We start from the raw sequence: 16,359 nt of genomic DNA, 5'->3' as shown, positions 1-16,359 counted from the left end.
CATTTTTTTTTCTTAAGATCCAGTTTACAGGATTCCTTTTAGTGTAGATACTGAGTGCCCTGGTTTTGCCAGTCCTTGGCCTTCAAGCCCCACCAAAAGTAAAAAGGCTCCAATCTCATGATGGAAAACCGCACAGTAACCGGCAGACGGGGTGTCTAAACATCTTCATCTCAGCTCTTTGGACCTTTTCGGTGCTCAGGGCACTGCAGCACATCCTCACCGCAGCAGCTTCAGGCAGGTGATTGCTTCAAATAAAGGCTGGGCTGCATTTTATAGTCCAACAGTAACTGAGCATGACAGCACTGAAAAGCAAAACCCTGGGCTTCTATACAAGAAGCCTGACGGTAACTAGCGTAGAGGTAGTTCTGTGTTCTAGGGAAGACTTTTTTAAAGCTTATTCAACCCCCAACTGATAGTGTTTTATTTCTGCCATAAAGCCAGTTTACATGAACAGTCCAGAGTTAATAGAGATAGGAGTCGTTGTAGCTACTGTATGGTTAATGAAGACACAGTACATAAAATGTAAACTTTGCTGATTCTCTAATTGGCAGAAAAGCCTAGATCCAAGAAAGTCGTTTTTATAACACAGCATCACTTCACTAGACACCAGTGATCAACGCAAATAAAGTCTCCGATTCAACGAGATTTAGACTTTCACCTTAAGAAAGTTTCTTTTAACTGTATTGTTAAATATTTTCATCTGTCCTCTGGGGCTGTGCTGGCCAGTGCGGCAGCCATTAGCCACATGTGGCTATTGAAGCTTTGAATGTGGCTAGTTCAAATGGAGCTGTTCACTGGCTTTTGAAAACATAGTGCGAATGAAAGAACAAAAAATCTCCAATAAATAGTTTTTAGGCTGTGTATACATTAAAATGATGCTTTTAATATATCTGGATAGGGAAAGTATGTTATTAAAATTAAGTTTACCTGTTTCTTTGTATTTTTTAAAGTGTGGCTGCTAGAAAGGTTAAAAGTACCTATGTAGCTCACATTTGTGGCTCCCTTTATATTTTTTATTGGATAGTGCTTTCTCTAGAGGCCAAGGGACTAGAGCTCTGTAGCTACACTGGAGTTCCATCTGTAAATATTTTTGTCAGTTGTCATAGTTCATTAGTCACTAGTTCATAGTGTATCATGTAGATGCAACACATCTCAATGTATATCTTTGTTTTCTTTACAAGTCTTTACTGTCAAACAGCCTTTTTCCTTTCCTCAGAATCTCTTTCCTACTTTGCCTGCCTGGTAAATTCCTCTTACTTTTCAATATTCAGCTGAAGCATTATTTTCTCTGTCAAAATTTCCCTGAACTCCCTCATCCCCCACCCATACGCCAAGTAGAGCTAAACACTGTCCACTGGGCTATGACAGAATCTTGCCCCGTATCTACTGAGTGCTGTTTGTTGAGCACAGGGATAGGTGGTAGAGGCATCCAAATGTGAACCCAAGGGATGTGGGCCCTGTGGTGTTTGCATCTAGAATGAGATACAGACAAGATAAACACCCAGTCACAAAATGATGTGAAACATGCTCTGCCAGCAGAGACTGCGGGAAGCCAAGCTATCCCTCCAACCAGCCTGATGGCAGGGCCCTGGCGGTGGACGGATGGGGACTGCATGGCGCCCCACTGAAAGTAAAGCTTCTTGTACTCCTGCTTTTTATGTAATTTGGCCTTAGCGTTGGTCAGGGCAGCCCCCCTACCAATGACGGTACCTGGGGATTTGTCGGTTGGGGAATTGCCCGCGACAGCCACCCCCCACTCCCCGGCCCCAGGAAAAGAACCACTGGGGAAGGAAGTAGGATTCCAAAGGGAAATTATACCCTACATCCAGCCCTTGCCACCCCCTATAAAGACTCCTCTACCTAAAGGAAGGATAGCCCCATATATTTCCCAGCCAAGGAGGGGACAAATGGGTTTGAAATCCCCACTCCGGCAACAAAGGAATGTATTTATGGATACAAGTTACTTCAACCCCTAGGCCCACTTGGCCCCTAGGAGGCATTCCAGATGATAACTGGACCTGGTGGGTTAAGGTACAGAATGGTCCATTAGTTCCTAGGTATACATTGCCTCTCTGGGAGTGCATAAGGTGTGGGTTCCCAAGGCCCTCTTGGCTCCCTCCCGGTACCCCAGACCAAAGGGAATACTTTTGGTCCTTGTACTGCAAATGGTTCAAAGGAACAATTAAGAAGTCATGTCCTTGTAAACGTTCCACTTGAGGTGTTGAGAGCTAGATGACCTTGAAAGGGCAGGAGGGAACGTTACAAGAAAATAACTATGTTGTTTCTTAATGGGTGATTACACAAAGGAACATTTTTAGAATTAGGTAATGCCAGAAAACATAGATGACGCACGCTATAAGGAATTTGCTAACAAATATAATGCCACGCTTGCCACAATAAAGCGGCCAGTCTAACATACTGCTGTTGTCTGAGCCCATTTGTTATTTTCACCGACGCCATTCATCCTTTGGGAACCCTTGGAGCTGCTGAGGCTGGACCCCGGCAAGAGACTCAGGGAGCACAACATAAACATACCTTTCCCAGGCTACTTCTTTGTGATGGATAATCATATAGATTCTGAACATTAAATGTCTGATGCCACAGGAACCATGGGTTTATAAAAATACTTTTGTGTTTAAGTATATAAACTGAAGGGCATCTTTTTCAGATCACAAGTGGTTAAAATGAGAGTTGTCTTCAAAATACAAATTACTGAATAGGCATTCTTACATTACATATATGCCCAATATCCCTGCAATGACTGTCTTAGACAGGAAATTTAGGTATTGATTTTTTTAAAAACAAAGAACAACAACAAAAGAGCCCCACCACAATTAGCACGATTAAGTAAAAATGAATTCCACAAAAGGTGGCCAATTTACTTTTAATGATGCACTATCAAAAAGAGTTCAGGATCTCACTATTGGATTTCTGTGGGGTTGAAGAGATAGATTAATAGGAGGTGGGCAGCTTTGTTAAGTCATCTAACATGGCGCTGGACTTTTTAACACTAGCATTGGAGGGCAGTACCAATACTCTGCTTGTTGGGTTAACTGTGTAACCTCACTTATTAGAAGGCCGTTTCTCTACGAACCTCAGTGATCCAAAACCTAGTTAAGGTACAAAAAAGAATACTTTTTTTTTTTTATTTTTTTAAATGTTTATTTATTTTTGAGAGAGACAGAGACAGAATGCGAGTGGGTTAGGGGCAGAGAGAGAGGGAGACACAGTACCTGAAGCAGGCTCCAGGCTCGAAGTGTCAGCACAGAGCCCTACGCGGGGCTCGAACTCAGGAGCTGTGAGGTCATGACCTGAGCCGAAGTCAGACACTCAACCGACTGAGCCACCCAGGCACCCCAAAAGAATACTTTTCAAAGCAACATTTGAGTAGTTTGAATAACTGTCCCTAAGTCTATGCATTAAGGTTCATGTGTCTTACTCCTTGGTGAGCACATCAGTTTCTTACCTAGGACCTACTTAGTTTTACTTTACTGAATTGTGACAAGTGAGGCTATCTAGATTCCCAGTCTGCACTAGACCAGACACTGCCAATGAGAAGAGGAGGAAAATATTGGAGGCAGCATGCTGTGGCAACAGAGAAAAAGGACAACAGATTGTCAGTTAGTGAAGGGGACGAGAGAAACTACAAAGAGCAGAGATAATCACTAAGTCATAGAGTCCTTCAGTGCAGCGATTGATAGCTTATATACCTCCTGGGAGCATCTCTTAACAACTAGGAAGAAGCCTGATATAGAATGTTTTTGTTGAATCTGCTACAACTTACTGCAATAAACACTTTTAATAAAATTAACCCTGAATTTCCAAGAAAAAAGCCAAAGAAAGTCCAATATATTGCTCAAGAAAAAAAAAAATATATATATAACCCATTTTAGAAAATCTGTGTATATCACTTAACAGTTTTTTGTTTGTTTTTTAAGTTTGACTCCTTAAAGGGCCAGATTCCAATTCTGATGATCATCACTTAATTAGAACAGTTCACTTTCACCAACTGGATAAATGATGTACTGTAGAATAGCTGACTTTACACAGTGGCCTTGAGCAAATTTCAAACTGTTGTATATGCACGCATAAGAAGCTACCACATGAAGTTTAAACTGTGTTAGATGGCAACAGATTACACAGTTGAATCACTAGGGTGATGTAAAATAATTGTTCTAAAATGCACCATCACCATTAAGCAAAATGATCCTACCATGTGCCCAGCACTGTGCTAGGTGGTGCATTTATTAAGCATTGCTTTCACTTTTAAGATTTGGAGGTGTTACAGAACACTCATTCATATTTTTAAAGGTTAAAAGACATTTTAAATGCACAATACAGCCATTACATAACAGGCATAGACTACTGTTTCATGACTAGGATAGTGGTTTTCTTAAGTGTGCTGGCAACTCTATTTTCCAATATTATCGAATTCTTAAGGATTTGAAAACCTATACATAGGAATGGAGTGCCTCATCCTCTCATTTGTTTTGTGTATTAAGTGTTTTAACACAGGCATGCCATTTCCGAGTTAAGGGTGAGGCTAAGCTGTACTTCAGCGTTTTTGTATCAGGCAAAAGACAATTTCAGCAACGGCACTCATTTCCCCCTGGTACTTTTTTTCATGGCGAGTTACTAAACGCTAGATGCTAGAGTCAAAAAGAAACCTGACATCTGGGGAGGTGTTGAAGGGGTGTTAATAGTTCTAGTTAGATGTCTGGGGGAGCGTTGAGGATAAGATTTTAAAACAGCAAATGCAAGGAGAAGGAGGGGGGGATTATGGTTTTGTAGGACGCTCTCCTCTCTCTACTTTCTCTCGCCACCAATCCATATGTGCCTCCCCCCCTCCCCAGTTCAGAGGCGGGTTCAGCGAGATTAAGCTGCAGGAAACCGAGAGGCTCCACAGCGCTGCCGCCCCGGCCTCGTGATGTAATTGTTATTTCTTATTCCGAGACTGAACCGAGCAGAGCTGCCGAAGAAGTGGCAGTCCTGTTCTTTCTGCCTCGTCTGGTGGGGTCAAATTCTTCCCCGGGATGATGTAGATTCGCTGACCGACTCCTGCCGGAGACTTCGCAGTGACAAAGCAGTTGAAGATAAACCCTGCTCCTGGGTCCTACGTCCGTCCAAGGAGCTGGACGGGGCACTCCTCAGGTCTCCTTCCCAGTCTTCCTCTCTGAGTCACTCCACATTGATTCCTGGGTGCCTACTACGTGCTAAGGCGTGGGGTCAAAGTGACCTGGAGTTAGTGCCCGTGCCCCCTCCCCCCCCCCCCACCGCGCCAAGATTAAAGCAGGACACACAGATTACAAGGTGGTGGAAGCTGGGGGTGGGGTGCGTGAGAAGGAGGCGAGGGAACGCGTGTCGTGGGGTGAAATGGGAGCGGGGGCGCCAGCACCCCGGCGGGACCTGGGCGTCCCGGCCCCCAGGCTGTGTCCCAGACGCGATCCCACGGCCGGCGTTAACGAGAACAAGCCCCCGGGGGGCCCGGGAGGAGCTGTCCAGTCGCCTTGGGCGGTCGGGGGCGGCTGGACAGAGCCGGGAGCCGAGCGTGGGGGGGGAAGGGGTCGGCTCGGGCGCGTGGAGCACCCACCTCTGCCGGCCGACGCAGTCCTCCCGCCGCCTTTGGGCCCTGCAGCCCCCGCCGGGCCATCCAGAGGGCGGGCAAGGAGGAAAACAGCAAACCGGGGGCGGGGGGGGGTGCTCCTCAGTTCCCGCGAGCTGCCGGGACCCGAGCGGTTCCTCCTGCCCCGGTGACAATGGGAGGGAGGGGGAAAAAAGGGTTAAGAAACTTGGCTGAAGAGCTGAATGGCGTGGAGCGGCGAGGGGAGGGACTGGGCCGCGGCGGACTCGGCGGCGGAGGGAGGAGCGCGGCTGCGGGCGGGCGGCGAGCGAGGCGCTCAAAGTCAGCCTCGCAGACATTGCAGCAGAGCCCCGAACTCGGGAGGCGGCGGCGGCGGCGGCGGAGGAGGAGGAGGCGGAGGCGGAGGAGGTGGAGGAGGCGGCCGAGGCGGAGGGACGCGCCGGCCCCAAGCCCTCCCGCCCGCCCGCGCACGCCCGCCGGTGGCCCCGCGGCTGCCACTGCGCTTGGCAGCGCTGCTGACCGGAGGGAAGAGCTCGCCGGGGCGCCGAGGGAGCACGGGGCGGCGGGGCGCCTTCGTGGAGTGCGCCTGACGGAGCCCGAGGCGCGGAGCCGCGGCGGCCTCGGGTGAGTGGCGGCCTCGGCCGGGGGCTGCAGGAGCGGCCGCGGGCGCCGCCGGAAACGGCCCGGGAGCGCGGCCCCGCGGCGGCGGCGGCGGCGGCGGCGGCGGCGGCGGCGGCGGCGGCGGCGGCTGGCAGGGCCGCGGGGGCGTCGGGGCGCCGGGGACCGCGCTGCCTGCGGCGGGAGCGGACGCGGACGGCGGGGTGGGCTCAGCCTCGGGGAGGAATCGTTTCCGGGGATATTCCGCCTCTCCTGCCGGGTCCGAATCTTCCCGGGAACTCGGGGTGGGGGTGGGGGGGGGAGGCAGCTGGGCCGGCAAGTTGTGGAGTTGGCCCCGGGCTCACCGGCCGCTCTGTGGCTGTCCTGGGCCGAGGGGCGGCCTCCGTGTGCTCCCCGAGGCGCGCCCGGCACGGGTGGCCAGGCCCGGGTCGTGCCCCGCTCCACTGCCCCCTCGGCCCGGAGTCCCGGGCGCTTCTCGCCGCGCAGCCCTCGGTCCTGCTGCCCGGGGCGACCTGGGCGGCGCCGGGTGCTGCTACCCGTCTCTCGCCCGGTGCCTCCCTGCTCAGGGCTCGCGGGATTCAGGGTCTGGACAAGCAAACAGGAAAAAAGGGACAGCTCTCCCGGCCCCCACCAGACCCCCAGGCCTGGCCGGTCGGTTCTTGTCCTTCCCCCTCCCGAGAGCGAGGCTCTTTGCACCCGAGGCCTCAACCATCACTTGACCCCCTGATGAGCCAGAAACCGGGCTCACATTTGGGGTGAGCCCAGTGGAGGTCCTGGGAGGCTGCCTTTCTCTCCTCTTGTGCAGCAGTGTCCTCCTTACTACTAGTGAATCTTGTTGTTTTATGAACGGTTTCCCTGGAAATATTCTACGATCCCTCCCATCCTTTCCAAAGTAGTTTCCAAATTTTAACCAAGAGTTGGTGTTCAGTGTGAAGGAACAAAGGAATCAACTGTGTGTCTCAGAGGCGACCAAGCTGGGAGTCTGTAACACATGTTGATCTCTGAAGCATTACAGGCGGTTCTACCTTCTATCTCGTTAGTGATTTAATTGGTTTCTGAAGATAGTGGAAGAAAAACAGAATGATAAGCGCTTTTGCGTTAAATATTTTTTTAATAGGGCATTTTATTTTGGAAAAAAATTAAGACGTTTCTAGCTACAAAGACTTTTTGCTCAGACGGTGGAACTAAGTTGGAGTTTGTCTCCGGTAAAGTAAATGATTAAATTGTGAGATGGTGCGGGGGTGAAAAACTGTCTTTAGAGGAAGAAAGCCTGTCTATAGGTGTCCAAAGTAAATATGGTTGTCGTGTAATATACATGAATACCCTTTACGTTTGGGGGGGGGGCATTCGTGGAGCAGAGGGCTTAGGTAATTCATTCTTTAAAGTTATGAATTGCCTTGAACCTGCTTATTAGTGGATCATATGTTTAGCAAGTGGGTGCATCTTCCGGATGTTTAACCACCACTTTGTCACCTTTGTTGAAGAGACACTGAAATAAGTGGACTTTTGAAACAAATAGTGCTTCAACTGCCTGGCACTTGAGTGTGGGTTGCTGCCTGGAGTATGTTGAAATGTTTTTCAACTTAGAAATAAGTTGCTTGGGTTTTGCCCAGGGCTTTGGTGGTAGTGTCGATTGGGTTTGGTTGGTTCAGAGTAGTGCCTTCCTAACCAGTAACAACTTTTCCCTGTCTGGAGTTAGTTCCTAGAGACAAAGAAGAATCAGTCCCTGGGAACAGCTACTATGCAGGCTGGGGGATTGTCACTCTAGTCTGTTTCACTCACTCTGGTGGGGAAACACCTCTTTCCACACTTACCCCTGCAGGTGCCCTAAGAGGGTGAGTTAAATGTATATTTTGGGGGGGAAAAAAAAAGAGGACTGCTTATTGTTAGTTTTACTCCAGTGAGGTCCCTACAGTGCTTTTGAAGCAGTTGAAAACCAGGTTTAATGCCTGTGGGAAGACTTGACTTAGAACTACTTTTTGCGTTTATCTCCAAAACTCTGTAGAACTTGGGTTTTACTAATTTAAACATCCCCAAATACTGTAAGTTTGCAACAAAGAAGTGTCTGTAAAAGAGGCTAAGGGCTCTTCTGACTCTTGCAGTTTTAAGAGCAAAACATCATGATAAAAAATAACCTATACCACCACCTAGAGTCTGTTTGTTAGTTTATTGCTCCTGAAGTTTGCTTAAATTGACACGTCTCTTGTGGTTCCAGTATAGCCAAAAAATGATTAAGAAGCGCTAGCTTTCAAAAGGCCATCCAAGAGAATAATTATTTGTGTAATAAATAGCAAGTGCCAATTTCAATTATCCATGCTACCTTTAGCATTGAAAATTATGACATATCAAGTTGAGTGGCTGTTCTCCAAAAGATACGGATTCAAAAGAATTTAAAACTGGGAATTTTTCAGTTTGCGCTCCAAGGTAGCTCTGTGATTGCTTAAAGACTGTCTTCACTGTTACCAGAGATTCAAGAAATCTTACAGGTGAAATGTCATTAGGACTTTTTGAGGTCCCACATCAAACAAAAGCAATGATAAAAGTATAAGGGAGTGTTACAACTCCAGGAATTCTGGAAATTTAAAAAGTAAGAGAGAACATAGGCTGTAGTAGACTTAGGGTTCCGAGAGGTGAAAAGTAAATCAATGTGAAATAAAGTGGTAATCTGTCTGGCTGGTAGTTTATACATAGTAAAGCGATCCGTTAAATGGGAGACCTGGGGATGGCAGCTTTAGTGCCATGCGGCTTATCACATTGTCTGGAGGAAGTAACGTTCCTTCTTTAAATGGTACAACCTGAGAGAAAGATGGCCTCCAAGATCTTTAATTAAGTACCGGTTGCACAGAGAGAACTAGAGCACTGTATTAATTCTGTCAAACATCACTATTTTAGAACATTGAGGACAACTAAAAATGAATTAACTCATATCTGAAAGCAGAGTTTTATGGAAGGTGACAGATGAGGCAAAATATGTCAATCTAATGGAACAAGTAAGAAGATAAGAAGATATGTCATTCTTGGCTCTCTAGAAAGATGGGAGAGAAGAAGGTTATTATTAATTGTACAGATTTCTTTGCAAACCAATACTGGAAGGCAGTGATATAGAAGGTAATTTTAAATCAGAGTGGCTTAGGATATCATACATGATGTTAAAGGGATTAGGTTTTTAATTTTAAAACTTGAAGATTGTAGGAAACGTAAAAGCTCGTATTTTAAGTGTTGTTTTGGAAAAGCAGTAAGAGTTTTGTGTATCAGGTTGAAAGATAATTCTGCCAGAAATAAGTTCAAAACGTCTAATTTTCACCTGGAAAGAATTGTTGAGTTTAAATTGTGATGGGTACAGTTTTGTTTTTCAAACTTTAGATTGCCTGATGCAGTTAGTTTTTAAAGCGTAGGTTAATAGAGAAGAAGAATTCTAGTTTATCTGTCAGTGGTACACCTCTCTCTGTATTGCTGTCTCCTCTCATCCCCTTTTCTAAAATAAACAGCTTCTACATTTTTGGATGCGTTCTTTCATGAAAATTGCCTTCCTTTGCAGCTTCCTGTCTTGGCCCTGGTGGGGTAAAGGTTCTTTACTCTTGAGCTTTTTCCATATGCCCCTTCACGTGGCTAATACACGATCAGTGTGCATTTTGTTTTGTTTTAATACTGATTTACTGTTAACGTAGATGAAGACTGGGGAAAGAAGCATTTGGTATTTTAACAAAGTTCCTTGTGCACATGTCTTCCAATGGAGGAAATATTTTTATGAAAAGCAATTATTGACTACCATTGAAAAGTCAAACATTCTCAGCAGAATATGGCAGGGGGAGGGGCTTCAGGATAATAAGTTTGAATCTGGGAATTGAATCGTTCAAGATGCATTTCCTTAAGTTGCTCTCCGGGGGCGAGGGGATGAACAGACTCATTCTGTAGTATTTAGATACCACAACAATCACAGAACTATAACACCAGGATGGTCACTAAGACTTGAGAAGGTAAAAATCAGGAGTGTCAGATGATGAAGCAGGCCATTGGAATGGAACTGAGGATTATGTCCGGAGGCTGGAATGAACAAAAAGTAAATGGAGGAGAGAGATCTTGTTTCCGTATCCTGTTTGCATCTGATGCTGAAGCAGGGACATGAATTGCTGATGGTAATGGATTCCCTTTTATGAGGGCTGCAATATTATATAAATAGTGGTTGTTTGGAGAGGGAAAAATGACAAATTCCACATTTGTGCCTCTGTATACTTTGCTGTTGAGTGTCTCTTAAATATATATTTAAGGTGGAAGCCCAAAACTGGGCACCAGAATAGAACCGGGAGTTATAGTTTGTTTAGAAGAAAATGAATTCATATTAGACCACTTTTCTTTGTTCTTTTAAGATCTTGTGTTTCCCGAGGGTCTTACTGAACACAGGAAACAGTACTGAGGTTTGGGTGGTGAACTAGAGAATTCTTTCCTAGGATTTCTGATAAAGATAACTTGAAGCGGATAACTACAGAAAGAATATTTCCTTTAAGCACCTTTAGGATTAGGGGGAAATTGGGACTTAGAGTTCTCTGAAGTCTTAGTAGGGTTTCTTCACAAACTGTGCTCTAAATGTCCATCTGTTTCGTTGTTGTTGTTGTCGTTGTTGTTGTTCCTTGAAATTTAATGTTCAATTTGATAGATATTGAATATTTAGGATTCTAAAAATTAGAGGTCATTTAGAACAGACTTTTCCTTTTCCTTTACTACAGGTATGAAGGGTAGTTTTAATTTTTCATTAAAAATACAGCTATTGAGATAATAGGATGTTATACTAATTGTTGTCACTGTGATAGTACATACTCTGCATTATGAACTTTGAAATCCAAACAGATTCCTGCACCTCTTAAAATATTACAAATAAAGCATTACAAAACTTGTGGTGTCTTAGAGTATCCATACACCTGAAACAAAGTAATCTTATTTAAGTTCATGAAACATTGAGAAGAACAGCAAAGAGGGGAAATATGATACATTTTACCACTGTATTAGGATTTTGTTAAAGTTAATACCTTAAACCATGCTAGGGATAACATTTGGCCTAGAACTGTAGGGGTAATATGATGAGAAGCAGATTTAAAGAATTTATGAGGAGACTAGCAATTCAAAAATGTAGCTATGAAAGAAGGGACTTCACTGTGTTTACTTAGTGGTATTAAGATACTTCTGAATGTCTATACCAGATTTTAGGATAGATTGTTTTTGAAGATAACATTATGGATAATTACCTGATTTGGATAATTCATCTGATTTGTTTTTTAGCTGAAAAAAATTCAAGAATAACTCCAGAATGTGTTCAAACTTTGGCTAGGAGGATGCTTGTGACATCCATTGGTCTGTCCGTCCATCATCCATCCATCCTTCCTCCCCACCTTTCTTCCTTCATCTATCCTGTCTTCCTTCTTCCCTCCCTCCCTCTTTCAATAAATAGCGTGAGGGGAAAAATCATTTTGTTAAGAAATTTGGAAATAGAATTGCTTCTCTGAAAGGGTTAATAGTTGTGTTTGAAATTCAAAGCTAGCATGCTTCACTCTTCCCAGGAAATTTTTTTGACTTGGTATACTTCAGGGAATAAAAGCTCTAAATTAAAACCCATCTTGCCTCTTTAACTTTGTGTCATTTAGCAAAAATATCTTTAAGGATGAAGAAAGAGACCCTTATTTGCCTTAAATTCCAGGTCACTCTGTGACTAAGCCTGGTGTTTCAAGAAATATTAAACTAGAAGCTTGCTGGGAACTTGAGTCATCAGCTTAAGATTCCACGAGGACCAGGACAACTCTGATTGACCTGATGTTGGTGTTTATTCAGAGCTTTGGTGGAATGAAGTCTCTTATCCTTGGACTTCTAATTAAGAAAGTCCTTTTTCAGTCACGTGTTAAATGATAGGGCTACTCCTTATTTTTAAATCTGTAATCTGCTAATGAATTGAGAACAAATCAGGAATTAAGGAGTTAGGAGCTTCTGTTAATTGGGGTGCTTTATTTTGCTTTTACCTTCCTCACCAGCTATGTAAGGATACTGGGTAGAAGTCAGGCAATTAGCTTTAGGTAGATGAGAGAAAAGCTCAAGTCACATAGTTGATAAGCAAACTTCTCCTTGTAGTTGTGTGCTTTGACTTGTTGAGTTTGTCTATACTGTATATAACATGTGACTGCATTAAAAAATACATTAATGCATTAAAAAGTCATGATAATTCAGCATTGCAGTAGTTAGGAAATTATGTTTATATGTAGTCTTAAAATGAGAATAGTATAATTGTTGTGTTGATTTAATAACAGTGTAGATAAGAGAGCTGACATGTGACAGAACATAATCAAAATTTGAGAATTAGAAGTTCAAAATAGAAAAAAAAAGAGTCTTCTCCCTTGAGGGATCTCTCCAGGATTCGAGAGATAGGAAATGTTTAAGGGATTGTAGCTGGTTTTTGAAATGCGCACTTTTTTAGATTATCTTTTTTGATTCTTGCATTTATGAATTTAGAGTAATCTACAACAGAGTGGTAGATGTATACACTGGAAAAGAAACAAATTAAGGGAAGGAAGGGGGATAGAAGAAAGTGGAGAATCCCAAGAAAAACTCTAGAATAGGAATTGACCCCACCTTTCAAATAGGCTAGAATAAGAAACACTCAAATAGGACATAAATAAAAAACATCCTCAAAATGAATTAATCATAGTTGCAGGGTTTTGTTTTATTTGTTTGTTTGTTTTCCTATAAAGGGAATATTTGCACAATGGATCATGTAAGCTCAACTTTGATTTTTAAAACACAAATTTTTAAATAGTCTTTGTTCTAGGGGCACCTGGGTGGCTCAGTGGGTTAAGTGTCCGACATTGGCTCTGGTCATGATCTCATGGTTTGTGGGTTCAAGCCCCACGTCAGGCTCTGTGCTGACAGCTCAGAGCCTGGAACTTGCTTCAGATTCTGTGCCTCCCTCTTCCCCCCCCCCGCCCCCTCTCTGCCCCTCCGCCGTTCACTCTCTGCCTCTCTCAAAAATAAACATTAAAAAAAAATAAAAGTATTTGTTTTGTTATTCCACATCCAATTTTCTAGCTTAGGATCTGCTACTAAAACCGTGTATAATACAGATAATGGGAACGTCCTTTTATCTCTCTGTAGACTAGAACAAGGGGGTTAGATTTGATTTCTAAATTGTGAAATTCTGATTCTATACATTGACGTGTGCTGTCAGTAAGCAGTAAAGATTTCAAGCCTGAGGTTTTAAAAGTAGACATGATAGGGTAAAAACTGGAAATCCAAAAAGCTGCCTTTTTTTTTTTTTTTAAACGTTTATTTATTTTTGAGACAGAGACAGCATGAACGGGGGAGGTTCAGAGAGAGAGGGAGACCACAGAATCTGAAACAGGCTCCAGGTTCCGAGCTGTCAGCACAGAGCCCGACGCGGGGCTTGAATTCACGAACCGCAAGATCATGACCTGAGCCGAAGTTGGACGCTTAACCGACTGAGCCACCTAGGTGCCCCACTGCCCTTTTTTTTTTTTTTTTTTTTTTGCCTTTTACTTTTTTATTGAGAGAAAGAGCAGGAAAAGGAAGAGGATTTGGGGACATCTGCTTTGTTCCAGGCACTTGGCTGTCTGCTTTGCAATTTCCATGTGACATAGGTATCATTTTCTCGATTTACAGAGAAAGAAACCTAGTGTGAGAAATGCCTGAGGTCACACAGCTAATGTCATTGATAATAATTTGCTTTTTCATGAGAGTATGCCATCTTTTTTAAAAGAAAGCCAGTCTCTATTTGATTTTTAGAAAGTTCTAAAAGCCTGCTCCCAAATAGAGCGTAGAATAGCCATAGAACTCGGTGCAGCACCCCCAGTCTGCCGGGCCTGGCTTTCCAAAGACCGGTCTCATAAGGAAGGCACCCTGTTTCCAACTGGTAATTCTGTAGCAGTTGATGTTAATTCTCAAGAGAACTGATGCCCTCTGTTCCCTGGGCTTACCTGAGAAGTGTAGTCACCCAGGGTAACTCTGCAAGCTCCTTTCCCTCCTCAGATGCTAACCCTTGTGAGGTATTCCACACAATTACCATAGTGTTCTTTGAGGCAGAGAAAGCAACCATGTTTCTTGATATAATTCATTAAAATACCTTGTCATGGTCTTCATCCAGGTGCTCCCAAGGCTAATTTTGTTTGTCTACTTGAAGGAGCACTTTCAGCAAATTCAGGCCCATAGCTCTTTCTGGTGGAAAAGTTAAAATTCTTGACTAATGGTTCTTGACATGAATTTTGTGTCATTGCCCTATCTTCACCTACCATAATTTTATTTTAAAGACTACACCATGCTAATAAACTGGGCTCTTTGTTACAAAGAGGAAATTGTTAATGCATTTGTGAATTTATCAGGAGGAAACAGAGATAGATGAGTATTTGGCTTCATTCTGGGAGTAGAATATGGTCAGGAAAGAGATTTTTGGGTTAGGGAGGTTTGTGGTATACAGTATTTTTTTTTTAATTTTTTTTAATGTTTGTTTTCGAGAGAGCGCGTGTGTGTTTGAGCACGAGTTGGGGAGGGGCAGAGAGAGAGACAGGGAGTCACAGAATCTGAAGCAGGCTCCAGGCTCTGAGTCGTCAGCACAGAGCCCGACACGGGGATTGAACCCACGAACCCTGAGATCATGACCTGAGCCGAAGTTGGATGCTCAACCCACTGAGCCATCCAGGTGCCCCTGGTATACAGTATATTTTTAAGTGCACATCGGACATGCTCTGTTATTGTTGAGGCCATGAGAAATGTAGTTATAAACCTCTCCACCTCTTCTTACTTGCTTCATTTAAAATTTATGGAATTCTGAACCCAAAAGAATCAAGCTGGGTGGTAGTGGTTCCCTCTGCACTAAAAGATACAGTCAAATTAAAACTGTAGTGGAGACACAAGGATGAGTAATAGGCTCATATACATAATATTTTCTAGCGTGCTTTGGATTTTGAATTGCCAAGTGAATGTTGGATAAACAAAAGGGTTTGTATAAAAGCTGCAAAGGAGTGTTTTACTACAATGTTTTATTAAGAGAATATATTGTATCTGGCCAAATAAGAGAGAAGCCATGTAAGTAAACAATCTGGGGGGAAAAAAAATCTTTCTGGAGTTCAGATACATGTTTATATTCTCTCCCTAACCCATCCCTACCTTTTTAAGAAGTTTAACTGAAATAGACTGAATCTACATGAGGCCAGGGATTGAAGATAGAAATTTTTTTTTTATTCACCATCTGGTTCTTTCCCAATATCCAGATGTTTGGTGTTATTGAGTCAAAACTCAAAGCAATGCATTGTTTATTTTGTTAGTAAAACGCTGTGCTTACTATCCTAGTATCCTTGACTGACCTGAATCAATGTCATATTTTCTTCTTCCCTTTCTTTTCCTTTTTTTTTTTGCTTGGCTCTCACATAAGTTGAAGTAATTTCATAGAATCCTTACATTTTTCAGAGTGGAGGGGAACGTGATAAAAGCTATGGATGCTCCAGGTTTAAGTCTATTTGTCCTACAGGTACCTTGTCTTCCCCATTTCAAACAAGTTGGGTTATAAAGGCATCTTGCTTAATAGGAGAGTACACGGAATAGTAGTTGGTGTGAACTGTAAATCAAATAGTGTTAAATGCTACCTTTTAGCACTTACACACCTTTTTCCTTTGATCCTCCTTTTTTTTTTTGCCAAGGTATACATATGATGCAATGGGGTATTACTTGCTTATCTTCCAACACTTTTGTCGTTGTTAATGCTGAAATGAGGGTGTTGTATATATTGTACACCTGAAACTATTATACTGTTCACTAACTGGAATTTAAATAAAAACTTTAAAAAAATGAAATAATATTTCCAAAACTTTTGTTGTTTGCATTTTACAGAGGAGGAAATTGAACCCCTGAGAATTTAAGTACATTTTAAAATTTATACAGCCAGTACTTGGGTAAACCCAGGATAAGAAATCAAGCCTTAATTTATTTCAGTTTATTAGTTTTTGTGAAGGCAGTCACAGAAAGAGGGCTTAGGTACCAGATGTTAAGAAATCGTTAATAACGTTTGGTGATGGATCCAGCAGTAAAGTCCACACTGACCAGAAAGACAGTCTTGAGAAGCGGAGCGAGAAAGGACCAGCTACATCCCCCTTGTTTTTGGAGCATATTTTCTT

At 43.4% G+C, this 16,359-nt stretch overlaps 1 protein-coding gene across 1 annotated transcript in view; it reads left to right on the top strand.

The window, feature by feature from the left end:
- Positions 1–6,103: 6,103 nt before the first annotated feature.
- NRIP1 (nuclear receptor interacting protein 1) overlaps positions 6,104–16,359 on the top strand; it is a 98,050-nt gene continuing 87,794 nt past the window's right edge. Inside the window, exon 1 of the mRNA XM_030329365.1 lies at positions 6,104–6,205. The gene's annotated coding sequence lies outside the window, so the exon portion shown is untranslated. The remainder of the gene's footprint in view (positions 6,206–16,359) is intronic.

Source organism: Lynx canadensis, chromosome C2, assembly GCF_007474595.2.
Source record: "Lynx canadensis isolate LIC74 chromosome C2, mLynCan4.pri.v2, whole genome shotgun sequence".
Taxonomy (NCBI): domain Eukaryota; kingdom Metazoa; phylum Chordata; class Mammalia; order Carnivora; family Felidae; genus Lynx; species Lynx canadensis.
The sequence above is the reverse complement of the archived record's forward strand: the minus strand, read 5'-3'. Positions and strand labels throughout refer to the sequence as shown.